Raw genomic sequence first — 16,143 nt, 5'->3', positions numbered from 1 at the left:
CTGCATGCCGACACTCTGCATTGGATAACTGAGGGGGTTGGAGGGGTAGCTTCTTTATTGCCCCTCCTTCCCCCTTGTGTTCTGGTTTCTTGCACGCATTTGGCATTTTTAAGTGTTTTTACCCTACTGTATTTGTCCAATAAAGTATTTTCCTGTGTATATTTTGGTATTTTTTGCACACTTCCTTCTTGTGTTCATTGCCTTGTAAGTAGTAAGCTAAAGAATAAAAAAAAAGCTGGTGCGGGCACGTTATCTACCTTGGACCAGGCTCACACAAACTGGTCCGATTCCACTTGCAGATATCAGCAGCAGAAGACTTATGAATAATCGTGCAAACGAATTTTCCACACGGATGTACGCGTATGGACAGCATATCGTCCGCGCAGAAAACCGAACGCAAGCAGGAAAAATCAGAAAATATCCCGACCCCCTGGAAACACCCTTCTATTGCGCAGGCGATCACCACGTGACATTCCTTTGTGCTGTAGTGGTGAGATGTTCTGAGAGCCTTCAGATTAGGATTCTGCTCTCTCGGATCGGCTGGTTTATACTACTTATTTTGGAAGTAGTATAAACCACATAAAAACCCACCCATAAGAACAAGCGGAGCCTGGAGACACTCTGGATCATGTGTTGCTACTCAGACTGTCCTGCATCATCTGCCCACAAATTCCTGCTTTCTTTATCCCAATTGCATCTGGTCTCCTAGCAACTTGCGTATGAATCCGCGTCCATATGCAATGCTAATTGTGTATACACTGCGAATCGAAAGCATCCATAGAGACCAATGCAGTTCATACACGCAGAATCTGTGGTAGAATAGAGCATGCTACGACTTTTCTTCTTGCCCAAAAATGTGAGTGAAGCAGCAAAAGTCAATACATTTCAATGCCTGTATATTCCCTTGTATCATACAGCCACATGGTGATCACGGAATCTGCAATTCATATCCGGCCTGAGTTTTTAGAATAGTAGAAAATGTTCATTTTTTGGTTCGGTGCCAGCTTAATGGCTGATTCTTAGTTTTGCACCGTTAGGGTAAAGTTATGATTAGAGGCTTGGACTATTACTGTATTCATCCCCCTTGCTTTATACTGCATCATATAAATGTAGACTAATGCATGATTGAGTGATTTGCACCACAACAGCCAAAATAAATGGAACTGAATGTCTGACCCCTGCAGTGCCCTATACGGAGGCAGTGCCTGCCTCGGGTTGGATGGTGCAATTATACAGTAACAAATTAATGTACTGTACAGTGCCTGTGTAGCATCCGAGGAGATAGCGGGGTAGAGTTTTAGCCTTGTCACAGGGCTCTACCGCCTCCTCCCTAAGGCTGGGTTCACACAGGGCGGATTTGCCGCAGAATTTTGCCGCAGCAAATCCGCCCGCAGCCGCTAATCTTGGGATTAGCCAGCCATGTGGACGAGATTTCTCAGAAATCTCGTTCACACGGGACGGCCAATCCGCTACGGTAAGTCCAGCTGAAACCGCGGCTGCGGCCGCCGCAGCCGCAGTTTCAGAATATGCAGCATGTCTATTTATCTTTTCTTTCCGCCACGGCCGCGCTCTCCTCTATGGGAGCGCCGGCCGCAGCGAAAAAAAAAAGCGAGCGGCCGGGCCGCTTCAAAGCCGCCGCGGCTTTTTCCGCGGTGGTTCTCCCTGGTGAAATCTTGCGGTTTCAGCTGCGCCCAAACCGCGGGATTTCCGGCGGGAATACGCCCCGTGTGAACCCAGGCTAAGGGTAGCTCGGGACCCAACCTCGTTACTGCTGGGGGAGATCACTGGCATAGTAACCATGGTTACCTGTAGTCCAGTATTTGTCACGCGTGACGCCAACGTTCCGTCCTCTGTGGTGGATCACTCCGGCATCCATTCTGGGAATAAAATAGTCCACACACAAAATATACTTTTCTGAGTAGTAACCAGGAACGTTCAGCTCTACCCGTTTACTTAACTCCTCTTCACAGCAATACGAAAATGTAACAGTCGTAACATAGAAGAACATTCCTTGGAAATAGTGCTGGAACAGGGAGGCCTCCCGGGGAGTTACTCAGCCGCAGTCCTAGTTATCAATCGGTCCTCATTCACTCTCCACTGCCAGTCTCTCACACGTCTCTCGCTTCCTAGCGGTTTCTCTCCTTCTCCGGACTCATGCGTTTCCCACACATCTTATAGGGTCGGGGCACATTCACTCTTTTCCTGGATAGCATACCGGGGGGGGGGGGTTTCCTGGGCTAGGCCCAAGCGGGAGCAGCGGACCACCTCTTGAACTCTTTCATGCTGACTGTCTCCTCTGCTCAGTAGCTGACTGACTCTGACTCTCCGAACCAATCATGTAACCACTCTTTTATACAACACAATGGACAAAATGATACATTTTCCAGACATGACCAGACATTAACCCTTTCATGCCTGCAGCCATGATAATAAAGATAGTGCACGAGACAAACATAAAACATGTATTTTGAGGTGATGGAGGGGACCCTTAAACTCTGGGCCACTACATCTGCATACCACCGCCATACAGTGTACAAATAACAGTGCCGCAAGCTGCCCAAAGAACAGCGCCAAACAGTGGCCTAAATAATAATGCCTCACAAATAAACTGTATCCTGTCCAGCTGTATCTCCATAGGTTTGGGCGCCCAGCATGGGATCAGAAGATCCAAGTGCCAGGCTATCAAAAAAGCAAGGCATTATTGGCAATGGAGGGGGTGAGGAATTGGCACACGGATCATCTAGCGTATGGTGAGCGAACCAAATACTAGGCCTTTCTGTCTTGGGTGGCAGAGCCCGGTACCATAATGGAGCCCATTTTGACGGTTGCTATGAGGCCCCTATCCCATCTTCGTACGCCGGCTTACAATAATTGCACATCCGCTGGAGCGCACAGATGTCCTTGCATGAGATGTTTACCCTCCACCAGCATCTGGCACCATTAATCCTACACTGAAGTCATCGCTCCGGACTGAGTCACTAAACCCTTGTTTACTAGAGACGGGGAACCTCTAAGTGATGTCAGTGCAGCCGTATACAGCGCATATCTGGTTACTGACCCCCACGACCGTGTAACGATGGAATCGCACCCCAAAAGTGCGACTCATCCTAGTATTATGGGGGAGCAAGGCACACAGTCAATTATTTGTCAATCACATCTACAAACGAGGCTGTAGAAATGTCCAACAGCAAAAAGGACATAAAACATGACGAATGGGACGGAATTCCCATGTAAACCGTATTAACGGTCTGGCACACCTACGTGTTCCACTCTTAATATTTAATCTAGTAGGGTTTACACAAACAATCGGCGGCTCCACATCGTTTACAGGAGTAACAAACACGGGAGAGGAATTACAAATATATTCATTAACGGTAAGATGATCACGTTATGGGGGCCACGGCGCAGAAAACGGAACCACCGGCGGGATGTCCGCAAAGAAATGGCGTACTATGGCAATATAAAGCCTTGAGTTGTCTTATTCTGTTTAAGAGTTGTAGCTACTTCTGGGTATACACAGTGGGTGATCAGCACCTACGGCCGCGATCGGCCTTGTTCAAGCAGTGCAGAAGTGGCGCAATCCTGATTGGATTCAATCCTGCTTTGGGCACAGAATGTGTCATCAGAAAATGACCAATTATATAAATTACATTTTTTAAAAACAATATTTTGTAGAGAAAGCTTGTCAAAACAGACAGGATTATACTGAGAGGTGACACCTATATGTAGATAACACAGGATTCTCCATTCACTATAGGTGATGTCACAGCTCACCTCCTCTCACTCCCTGCACAATGACTGCTGCACAGGTCACAACATGCCTTGAACCGTCTCCCATACAAGTTAATGGGTCCCATCCTGTCTATTGTCTGAATGGCCAATGAAGCTGCTGTAAAGCATATTTCTAAATGCTGTTAAATGCGGCTCAGCCATGATGGTCACCCCCCCCCACAGTCATGTACGGACAGCAAAATACAAAATTCTGCAGTCAGAAAATAAAAACAGATTTGGAAAATATTATATGTTTCTCTATTTTTAATAAACTTTAAAAAATAGTGATAATAAGGTGACCAGATTTTCCCAGGATCAAAGCGGGATAGAGGGGTGTGGCCAGGGGCGGGGTTTATCATGACGTATGATTTTTTTTATCCGTCATTATAAAAAGTACAGGGCTATTCCAAAAAAGACAGGGAGCAAATTCTGCAGCATTTCTACATCCAAAATACAGTCAAAATTCGTACCATTGCTGCGGATTTTGACTGGAAATCAGCTGCGTGTCTGCAGCTGATGTCATACTATGCAGCGCTCCTCCTCACCTCCTCCGAAGGCTTCCCGCTGTCAGCGCTCCCCAGGTTCCGCTTCCCAGTGGCCTGTAGTGGCCTCACCCAACCAGGATCACATGACCAGGCCACTGGGAACCGGAAGCCGGGGAGCGCTGACAGCGGGAAGCTTTTGGAGGAGGTGAGGAGGAACGCCACACAGTATAGGATCAGCTGCGAATACACGGCTGATTTCCAGTCCATATCTGCACCAATGGTCTGGATTTTGACAGTTTTTTTTAGATGCAGAATTTGCTGCGGAAATGTTCGCTGCGTACATTCTGCAGCATTTCCACCACATGTGAATATCTGCTAAGTTAGCTTGATGTGCAGAGTGACCCCAGGAGTAATAGTGTCTCCACAGTAGCCCCAGCAATAATAGTGGCTCCCACAGTGGCCTCAGTAGTATTAGCACTCCCCTAAGACCCATATACTTACCCACCTCCTGGTCTTCAGAGCTCCTCTCAGCGCTGCTGCCAGCGGAAGAGTGTGCATCCGGCCGCAGCAGCGCCATCTCCCCTCTCCAAAGAGGAGAGGTGAGGGGAGGAAGATCCTGGATGCACACACTGCCGTCAGTGTGTGCATCCAGACGCAGAGTGATTACTGGGCAGGGAGCTGCGGCACCCCGGCTGGTAATCACTTTAATGGTGACCAGACATCCTAAAAGCGAGACAAATCGCTGTCCCACTGGGGGTCCTAGCAGAAAGCGGGACACAGGGTCCCAAAGCGGGATTTTCCCGCCTAAAGCAGGACATCCGGTCACATTATGATATGGTCCCTGTAAGAAGGTTGTGGCATGTTTGAAAGCTATTCCCTATCCACAGGGTAAAGGATAACCTTCAGATCAGTGGGAGTCCGACTGCTGGGACCCCCACCAATCCCAAGAACAAGACTTCGAGTCATCCTGAAGTGAAGGCAGCTGCACATACCACCGCCATATCACCTCAATGGGAGCACAGGAGGCCGCCAAATTATGGTGCGCTGATATCTCCAACCCCACCATTCCGCCTCGGCGTCATGATATTTAGTTATATATGTATACATGTCCGGAGAGGGATAAAAAGTCACCCCTACGCTAATTTGGAATTCAAATTTTGATAAGTATGACGCACGCAGAGACTCGTAACAAATGATGGAAAGGATCACCTTCAGATATGCAACGCTTAGCGGGGAAAGCTGCGATTTTTTTTTTTTTTTTACATTGTCCAAAATAATAGATCATTCCGCGTTTTTTCTGTGGGCTCTTTTAGACGGAATGATTATCGTTAAAAAAATCGTTCAAATAAGAGAAAGTCACAGCCAGCGGCCAAACGACGAGCGATGATCGTTCACGTTTCAGTGGTCGTTCATTTTATGCTAGCATAAAAATCATGGTTGGCTCGTTCAGTTGATGTTCAGTTTCAGGGCGGCTCCACACCATCGTGTTCGCGCGTACATGCTCTATTTTAGTGCGCATTTGCGCCTCAGAGGCCCCATTGAAGTCGATTGATAAGGCTTAACAGCCTTTTAACTCGGGGTGGAAGGTTGTGGTCTGCGCAAAAAGTGCAGCAAAATGCTTCACAGTGCGAAAGCGTTGTGGTATTGTGTGCGTTTTGCGCTTACGCACATGTGAATACGCCATGAACAACGCTCATTCAGTCCCTCCCGTTTACTAATACAGCGAATGTGAATGACTGAACGATTCTCGTTTGAACGAGCCAACAATGTGTCTGCTGTAGAAACAGGCTGCGCGAGCGAACGGCGAACTCTGACATCAATCGCTCATTCAAACGATATATTGTTTGGCGTAGTCGGACCCTGCGAGAGTAAAATGGCGCTTGTATATAGACCCATTGCACATAATGGTTTCTATTTCTGTGCAAGTTTTCTGTTCTTCACAACCCACAAACCGTGTGCGAGGATAGCGGCGGTGCAAAATGGCGTAAATGGGAAGACGTAACGTTAAAGTGTGGCAAAATAAGTTCTCCTTCCTGAGCCGCCCTTCACGATGAGGCAGATTGAATTAGCGGCTGATTTGCAGAGACTGACGGCACGGAGCGCACAGATGGCGTCGGCTGTTGCCCGGGACCAGATGAAAGAGCTCACTTGAGTCTGAAGAGGGACTTGGCGATGAATGAGCTGCTCTGTATAGACGGTCTCGTACGAGTGGATATCAGGGTGTCTCTCTCCGTCCCATAGGGTCCGCTCACATATATGCTGATTGTGGTCTTCACTGCGCTGATTCAGACCTCTTTTGTACAACCGTATGCGTTTTTACGCCAACCATGGCCAAAAATTCCGCGAAAGCAGAATAGCCACGATCAAGTCTCTATCTTAATTAGCGTTTTCTCGTCCATTTACACAGGCGGCTGCGGCATATCAGTGAAAAAATGCGCTGCAGCGCAGAAATCCATCGGTCGGCAAAAATCCTCGGAATGACTATTAACCCCTTAACGCTGTAGGGCGTATAGTTACGTCTTGCAGATGCGGGGTAGGTATAGAAGGGGATCGGAGGGCGGTCCCACTCCATACAACGCAGGTGCTAGCTGTTTTTTACAGCCGTCACCCGCCCACAACTGGTCCAATAAGCCGCGCCGCTCATCGGAGCTGTTAACCCTTTAAATGCGGCCGTCAATTGTGACAGCGGCATTTAAATGCCCCGATTGATGTTCGGGGCATCCAGCACTGCCTCATGTGATAAGATTGCGGGTTACCATAACAGCCAGGGGCCTTCTGAAAGACCTCAGAGCTGTCGTTGCAAATTGCCAGATAGATTGCCTATCAGATCATGGTATAATGTAATGTTATGGCATTACATCATACTGCAAGAGCAATCAAAGCATCGCAAGTTATTTTCCTCTCTGGGGACTTAAAAAATAAAACTATGAGCAAGTTTAAAAAAGTTTTACTAATTATTGAAAAAAAAAGTTCGAAAAGTAAAAAAAAAAATACGTTTTGCCATATTTATAATAAAATAATCAAAATAATAAAACAAAAATATATATTTAGTATTGCTGCATCCGTAAAAGTCTGATCTATAAAAAAAACAAACACCAGAATTGCGCTTTTTTTTTTTAAATAAGGAAGATGGAACAATACCTCTGCAGCGCCACCTATTGGATGGTAGCATTCTTTGAAATCAATGTCAAACCCTTTATACAGGTCTGAACAAAGATTGGGAACTGAAGACCAAGACAGATTCCATACCCGATCTCTAAGAAAAAATGTAATAAAAAGAGATCAAAAAGTCATATGTCCTCCAGAACGGTACCAACAGAAACTACAGAAAGTCCTTGCAAAACTATGTCAACGGAAAAATGAAAAAAGTTATAGATGGCAGCAGAAAATAATTTTAAAACATTTAAATATCTTCGAAAAAAAAGGTAATACAGCAAAATAAAATAAAAAAACATATAAAGATGGCGGAATTTTTCCATTTTACTCCACTTAGAATTTTTTTTACAATTTTTCAGTACATCATATGGTATATTAAATAGCATCATTAAAAAATACAACTCGTCAACCGCCTGCTGTCAATCAGATGGAGCCGGAGGCTGACAGCTCCGTACACCTTGCTGTGGTCTGAGTTGGTATTGCATTGACTTCAATGGGAGCTGCGGCTGCCCCCAGCCTGGGCCGCTGCACTACGGACAGAGCTGTCTGCTTCTGGCTCCATCTGAACTGACAGCAGAGCCGAGCACAGCTGATCGCCAGGGGTCCAGAGTGGTGGACCCCGACAATCAGCTACTAATACCCTAACCATGAAGACAGCTCATCCATAGTAAAGCCCCAGACAGCCCCTTTAGTACATTCGTCGCGCCCACATCAGCGCACAGACTGGTCTGCGTAACTACCGTATGTCCTTTGAGCAAAACCCCTGGTGGCAAATAGCTGCTGTTTTTGGAATCATGTTAAATGATGGCACAATTTCGGAGATAAGCAGCAGTTTTTGGCGCACTATTATAACAGCGCTAGTGGCAGCCATTAGCGCTCGCGTTTTCTTGACAATTGCTGGGCGGCAGCTGTGAACGCACGGACGGCTTAGCAATTAGTGCTATTAACAAACTCTAACAGCGCTAATTGCCGAGCGCCCTTACCCACAAAACCACTCAGCTATTAATCATATGCCCCGTACGCCGTACCCTTATCACCCTGGCTGAGCTGTGATTTCTACATGGCCACAGATTCACGCACGTTTAGCCCTTTTCAATGCACAAAACAGCGTGCAGAAATAACACGGAAGTGACGTCACCTTCCTGCACGCAAATATAAAATCCGCGTGCGGAAAAAATCCGCAAAATATGGACTGGGAAAAGTAGTGGGATGCAGATCTGCTGCGGATTCCACGTCGAATTCCGCTGCAAAAACCTGCCGTGTGAACACACCCTGAGGATATGTCCGGAGGTAGCGCTCCTCCTGCGGCACGCGCCGCACAGCAAACGCCGCCTGCACTTCTACGCTGTGTTCTGCCGTGACGAGCCGTTCCAGGAAGTCCGGGTGGAGCTTCAGCACGGATAATATTTTCAGCAGCAGCAAAGTGAATGCGATGGCGGGGATGTTCACGTCATTGTCAGACGTCCTGAGTTCCGCTAAAAACAGGATACAAAACGGTGTAACGGGCAGCGCCACTTCATTATGCCTGCCGGGCAGAGACTGAGCATGCCCCGTTATGATCTGTTCGGTTCTGCTATATGACGGTTCCCTTCGGCCAGGGGTCGCCATGTTCCTGCTCCCCAAAGACAAACCCCGAGCCCTGATGTTAATGAGCCCTTAACCCCTTAGTGACCAAATGTGTGCCTTAAGGACCAAGAGAACCTCCAAGTCACCTGGCAAGAGACAGAACTCATGGGCTCATGCCACAGGCGTATGCGTAAAATGACGCAGGACTCCCACGGCAATTACAGCCCGTACACTCTTCCGGCAGAGACCGCGTGTGGGCTAAGTATGGCGCTGCGCATGACTGCAGATCTGGCGTCACGAACATGCACAGTGTGGTTTATTTCCTTTTAAATGTATTGCATATGGGTTGTGTATCATAGGCAGAGAAATAGAGCGCGCTCCGTGTGCCTGGAGGAATGTCCATTGACTTTCATTGCCTCCAGTCCCCGCGTATCGTGCAGGGAACGCACGCGTGATACGTGGTGACAACGCGGTGGTGGACTTGAGCCCTTAGTCGTATGAGGACTTGTTTCCTGTGCGACGAGTTGTATTCTCAGGTAATTAACCCCCCATCGGGAAACTACGTCCTCAGAAAGTGGGCTTTAATCCTAGATGGCGTAGTTTTATGCGTCCTCTTAGGATTAATGCCCACTTGCCTGACGATGTGACAGCTCCATGCTGTTGGTGCCCGCAGGTAGCCGACAGCATGGAGCTGTCATCCCAGGATGCGGGCAGTCACCCCCGGCATTGCGATCGGCGCTATCCAATGGATAGCGCCGATGGCAATAAAGTAAATAAAACAGCGTAAAAAGTCAGATATTCAGCTGCCTTGATGGATTGGATCCATCAGGGCAGCTGAAAATACTCACCCGGATTGTCCGCGGTGTCCCCCGAAGATCGGGTCCTCCCGGACGCATATTACCAAAGGAGGCCTGAGTTCTCCTATGGGGCCGATTCAGCCAATCAGCTGGCTGGAATCGGCACCACGTGACACAGCGGCGTGCCCGCGCATTGCCGTGCACAGGATTGTGCTGCCTGAGTTCTCCTGTGCGGCCGATTCAGCCAACAGCGGCGTGCCCGCGCATTGCCGTGCACAGGATTGTGCTTTGCCCGCGCTTTCACATGCTCAGTGCCTTGCCATGCACTCGTGTGGACACAGGATTGTGCCTTGCCCGCGGTTTACATGCCACTCGTGTGTGCACAGACAGTTATTGATTTGGCAGGTATTTTTTGCGCTTTTTGGCAGGTATTTTTTGTGCTTTTTGGCAGGTATTTTTTGTGCTTTTGCCAAAGGTGATTATTTCTTTTGCGCAAGTGGATTTGCCAGCGGACGTTTTACACAGGACTACTAAAAGCCAAGGTAAGCTGCTGCATCTGCTCATTTAATTGCGCTCTTACTTCCCCTGCGCGCATTGGCGGAGAGGCGGCCAATTCTGCATGCCGCTGCATTGTCCACGAGCGCGATCCCCAGCATGCCGCTGCATTGTCACCGCTGCATTGTCCACGAGCGCGATCCCCAGCATGCCGCTGCATTGACGCCGCGATCGTGAGCATGGAGCTGCATGCATTGTCGCCGCTGCATTGTCCACGAGCGCGATCCCCAGCATGCCGCTGCATTGTCTCCGCGATCCCCAGCATGCCGCTGCATGCATTGTCGCCGCTGCATTGTCCACGAGCGCGATCCCCAGCATGCCGCTGCATTGTCTCCGCGATCCCCAGCATGCCGCTGCATGCATTGTCGCCGCTGCATTGTCCACGAGTGCGATCCCCAGCATGCCGCTGCATTGCTACGTGTGGAGACGCGGTTACCTGAGATTTGTGCGCTGTGCGCTGCTACGTGTGGAGACGCGGTTACCTGAGATTTGTGCGCTGTGCGCTGCTACGTGTGGAGACGCGGTTACCTGAGATTTGTGCGCTGCTACGCGTGGAGACGCGGTTACCTGAGATTTGTGCGCTGTGCGCTGCTACGTGTGGAGACAACACCCAAGATTTGTGCGCTACGTGTGGTGAGTACGTCACCTGAGATTTGCGCGACGCCACCTGACGCCACCTGTCTTTTTTTGCAGATTTGTGCGCCTTATTGCAAAATAACGTGTGGAGAGGATCCTGACGTTTGGACACGTTTCGAGAAGAATTTCGCTTCGCTCGGACACCATCTGACATCACTCAGCGAGGTAAGCTGCTGCATCTGCCCAAATTTTGATCGCGTGCATCTGCTGATATGCGCATATTTGGCGCATATTTGCAGGTGTTCGCTTGCATCTGCTTATATCCGCATACTTGGCGCATATTTGCAGGTGTTCGCTTGCATCTGCTGATATGCGCACATTTGGCGCATATTCGCAGGTGTTCGCTTGCATCTGCTGATATGCGCATATTTGCCGGTTTTCTCCTGCATCACCAGATATGTGCATTTTTGCTTGCATGTGGTGATATGCTCTCCGTTTTCCACAGGACGACTCGTGTGGAGAGGAACCTGACATTTGGCTGCGGTTTGTACAACGTACGGAACCGGAGATTGGCGTTTTAGGTGCTGATCTCACATTTGCCCCCCGCCTTTTGGAGAGGACGACTCTTCTGGAGAGGAATTTCGCTTCGCTAGGACATCACGTGACGTCACTCGGCGAGGTAAGCTGCTGCATCTGCCAAATTTTTCATTGCTTGCATCTGCTCATGTGTACATGCATGCGTGCCTGTATGCGTACATGCCTGTATGCCTTGTGCGTGCCTGCCTGTATGCGTACATGCATGCATGCCTTGTGCGTGCCTGCCTGTATGCGTACATGCATGCCTTGTGCGTACATGCATGCCTTGTGCGTACAGGCATGCCTTGTGCGTACAGGCATGCGTGCCTTGTGCGTACAGGCATGCGTACGTGCCTTGTGCGTACAGGCATGCGTACGTGCCTTGTGCGTACAGGCATGCGTACGTGCCTTGTGCGTACAGGCATGCGTACGTGCCTTGTGCGTACAGGCATGCGTACGTGCCTTGTGCGTACAGGCATGCGTACGTGCCTTGTGCGTACAGGCATGCGTACGTGCCTTGTGCGTACAGGCATGCGTACGTGCCTGTGTGCGTACAGGCACGCGTACGTGCCTGTGTGCGTACAGGCACGCGTGCCTGTATGCGTACATGCACGCGTGCCTGTGTGCGTACATGCACGCGTGCCTTATGCGTACATGCACGCGTGCCTTATGCGTACATGCATGCGTGCCTGTATGCGTACATGCACGCATGCCTTGTGCGTGCCTGCCTGTATGCGTACATGCGTGCCTGTATGCCTATGTGCGTGCATGCATGCAATGTGCGTGCATGCATGCAATGTGCGTGCATGCATGCCTTGTGCGTGCCTGCCTGTATGCGTACATGCGTGCCTGTATGCCTATGTGCGTGCATGCATGCAATGTGCGTGCATGCATGCCTTGTGCGTGCATGCCTGTATGCGTGCGCGCATGCCTGTCTGCTCACCCACTTACTCAGCCACCCCCCCTCTCTCTCACACACACACTTGCTGTGTTAAATTCGTCTTATTGGCCGAAAAAGACATAACATTAGATTTGAGCATTTAATTCCTTTTTTTAGCAAACGTACAGGTTCCATCCCAATACTGCACCTAATCTGCACTAACTGAACAAACCTTCGGAGAAACATACCAATTGTCCAAATATGATGTCTTTATCTATTAAAGTAGGAGTGAAGAAAAGCAGGGACAGTGCAAGAACTAGGAAAACCCACGGAATTAAGCCAATTGCAGGCAGGGTTAATTTTTTTTTTTCTTCCTCGTTATAGGTCAGCTGATACGTTTTGGTCAGAATACTGCACTGTGGTAACCGTTTCCGCTGCTCACAACCACAGAGTTCAATCACCAGAGAGCCAGAAGTTCCCAGATGTTGGCTCCGGGGGACGCTTAAAAGCTGGAAATGGCCCATCACCTGCTATGGAAATACATCATCAGATCTGATGGAGCAGTACGATGAAGATTGTCAGGTTGCATGTGATGCTGCTCACTGTCCCTCGTTAGTCGGTTCACAGTTTATACACTAAGCTATTTATCCCCTTAGAGAACAAGCCCGTTTGCGCCTTAGTGACAGACTGAAAACTTGGAACTTTACATGTGTCACTTGACATATCATAAGTCCGTAAAGGTTTTGCATATCCAAGGACTGACATTGTTTTCTTCCCCTTGTTGTACTTCTGTTAGGTAGTAAAAAGGACTGTTAAAAGTTGTGTATATTTATTAAAATTGCTACTTTGCACAATTTTGAATTTTCATTTTTTCCCATTGTCAAATGTCATATATAAAATAAGTGCCAACATACTGTACAAATCTCTGCGAACATATAGATTTCCATCTGGTCACTTTATTCTGGATGCACGGTTTAAAACCTTTGTACATTTATTTTTTCCATTTAGGAGACGTACAAATTTAACATTACTTTTCAGAATTTAGAGGAACACTTAGTTTTCCTACACCAATCCAAGTTTGCAAAGGCTGCTAGGTGTCATAATTAAGGATGAGCGAGTATACTCGCTAAGGCACTACTCGTTCAAGTAATGTGCCTTAGACGAGTATCTCCCCGCTCGTCCATAAAGATTCGGGGACCGCTGCGGCTGACAGGTGAGTCGCAGGGGAGATAGAGAGAGATCTCCCCTCCGTTCCTCCCCGCTCTCCCTCACGGCGGCCCCCGAATCTTTAAGGACGAGCAGGGAGATACTCGTTTAAGGCACATTACTCGAACGAGTAGTACCTTAGCAAGTATACTCGCTCATCCTTAATTATGACACCTAGCAGCCTTTGTGACATAGACAAAAGGCCGCTGTGTTTATGGGTCTTTTCTGTTTAATGCATTGCAGTAAAATATTGCGCAGTTTTTCAGGATCCTCCGTCATAATTTTTTTTTTAAAAAGCGTATTAAAAACAAGGGAGTCACTGGGAAAAAACAGTTCATTAAAAGAAGGGTTTAAAGATTGCTGAACGACGAGGGTCTCTTCACTGTCTGCCAGCCTTCCCGTTCTCAAGGACGTCAGATCTGCAGGAAATGACGAGAAATCAGCAGGTTAACAGTCACATCCCACCAGTATTACTGATTCCTAGATCCGCTCAACCCACTTACAATGACCACTACTCCCTCAACCAGGTCAGAAGAATTATGCATGCATCTATACATGCATCTATGCATACATACATGCATCTATGCATGCATACATGCATCTATGCATGCATGTACACGCATGCGTGCATCTATACATAAATGCATGCATACGCACGTACGCATACAGGCATGCATGTACGCATAAGGCACGCGTGCATGTACGCATAAGGCACGCGTGCATGTACGCATAAGGCACGCGTGCATGTACGCATAAGGCACGCGTGCATGTACGCATAAGGCACGCGTGCATGTACGCATAAGGCACGCGTGCATGTACGCATAAGGCACGCGTGCATGTACGCATAAGGCACGCGTGCATGCACGCACACAGGCACGCGTGCATGTACGCACACAGGCACGCGTGACTGTACGCACACAGGCACGCGTGCATGTACGCACACAGGCACGCGTGCATGTACGCACACAGGCACGCATGCCTGTACGCACAAGGCACGCATGCCTGTACGCACAAGGCATGCATGCACGCACATGGCATGCAGGCACGCATGTACGCATACAGGCATGCACGCACAAGGCATGCATGCATGTACGCATACAGGCAGGCACGCACAAGGCATGCATGCATGTACGCATACAGGCATGTACGCATACAGGCACGCATGCATGTACACATGAGCAGATGCAAGCAATGAAAAATTTGGCAGATGCAGCAGCTTACCTCGCCGAGTGACGTCACGTGATGTCCTAGCGAAGCGAAATTCCTCTCCAGAAGAGTCGTCCTCTCCAAAAGGCGGGGGGCAAATGTGAGATCAGCACCTAAAACGCCAATCTCCGGTTCCGTACGTTGTACAAACAACAGCCAAATGTCAGGTTCCTCTCCACACGAGTCGTCCTGTGGAAAACGGAGAGCATATCACCACATGCAAGCAAAAATGCACATATCTGGTGATGCAGGAGAAAACCGGCAAATATGCGCATATCAGCAGATGCAAGCGAACACCTGCGAATATGCGCCAAATGTGCGCATATCAGCAGATGCAAGCGAACACCTGCAAATATGCGCCAAGTATGCGGATATAAGCAGATGCAAGCGAACACCTGCAAATATGCGCCAAATATGCGCATATCAGCAGATGCACGCGATCAAAATTTGGGCAGATGCAGCAGCTTACCTCGCTGAGTGATGTCAGATGGTGTCCGAGCGAAGCGAAATTCTTCTCGAAACGTGTCCAAACGTCAGGATCCTCTCCACACGTTATTTTGCAATAAGGCGCACAAATCTGCAAAAAAAGACAGGTGGCGTCAGGTGGCGTCGCGCAAATCTCAGGTGACGTACTCACCACACGTAGCGCACAAATCTTGGGTGTTGTCTCCACACGTAGCAGCGCACAGCGCACAAATCTCAGGTAACCGCGTCTCCACGCGTAGCAGCGCACAAATCTCAGGTAACCGCGTCTCCACACGTAGCAGCGCACAGCGCACAAATCTCAGGTAACCGCGTCTCCACACGTAGCAGCGCACAGCGCACAAATCTCAGGTAACCGCGTCTCCACACGTAGCAATGCAGCGGCATGCTGGGGATCGCGCTCGTGGACAATGCAGCGGCGACAATGCATGCAGCGGCATGCTGGGGATCGCGGAGACAATGCAGCGGCATGCTGGGGATCGCGCTCGTGGACAATGCAGCGGCGACAATGCATGCAGCGGCATGCTGGGGATCGCGGAGACAATGCAGCGGCATGCTGGGGATCGCGCTCGTGGACAATGCAGCGGCGACAATGCATGCAGCGGCATGCTGGGGATCGCGGAGACAATGCAGCGGCATGCTGGGGATCGCGCTCGTGGACAATGCAGCGGCGACAATGCATGCAGCTCCATGCTCACGATCGCGGCGTCAATGCAGCGGCATGCTGGGGATCGCGCTCGTGGACAATGCAGCGGTGACAATGCAGCGGCATGCTGGGGATCGCGCTCGTGGACAATGCAGCGGCATGCAGAATTGGCCGCCTCTCCGCCAATGCGCGCAGGGGAAGTAAGAGCGCAATTAAATGAGCAGATGCAGCAGCTTACCT

At 49.3% G+C, this 16,143-nt stretch overlaps 1 long non-coding RNA gene across 3 annotated transcripts; it reads left to right on the top strand.

The window, feature by feature from the left end:
* The first annotated feature begins 9,893 nt into the window (after positions 1–9,893).
* On the top strand, positions 9,894–13,131 carry LOC136620057 (uncharacterized). 3 transcript variants are annotated; one of them, XR_010791123.1, is made up of 4 exons: positions 9,894–10,180; positions 10,227–10,317; positions 11,024–11,131; positions 11,412–11,635. It is a non-coding gene; the product is annotated as an uncharacterized lncRNA (long non-coding RNA). The 3 variants fall into 3 exon arrangements; XR_010791122.1 differs by lacking the exon at positions 9,894–10,180 and adding an exon at positions 12,747–13,131 and having other exon boundaries at positions 10,204–10,317; positions 11,412–11,585; XR_010791121.1 differs by lacking the exon at positions 9,894–10,180 and having other exon boundaries at positions 10,204–10,317; positions 11,412–11,632.
* Positions 13,132–16,143: the final 3,012 nt, after the last annotated feature.

The sequence above is a fragment of the Eleutherodactylus coqui genome, chromosome 3 (genome assembly GCF_035609145.1).
Source record: "Eleutherodactylus coqui strain aEleCoq1 chromosome 3, aEleCoq1.hap1, whole genome shotgun sequence".
In the NCBI taxonomy this organism is placed as follows: Eukaryota; Metazoa; Chordata; class Amphibia; order Anura; family Eleutherodactylidae; genus Eleutherodactylus; species Eleutherodactylus coqui.
Note: the sequence above shows the minus strand (reverse complement) of the source record. Positions and strands in the feature narration are given on the sequence as shown.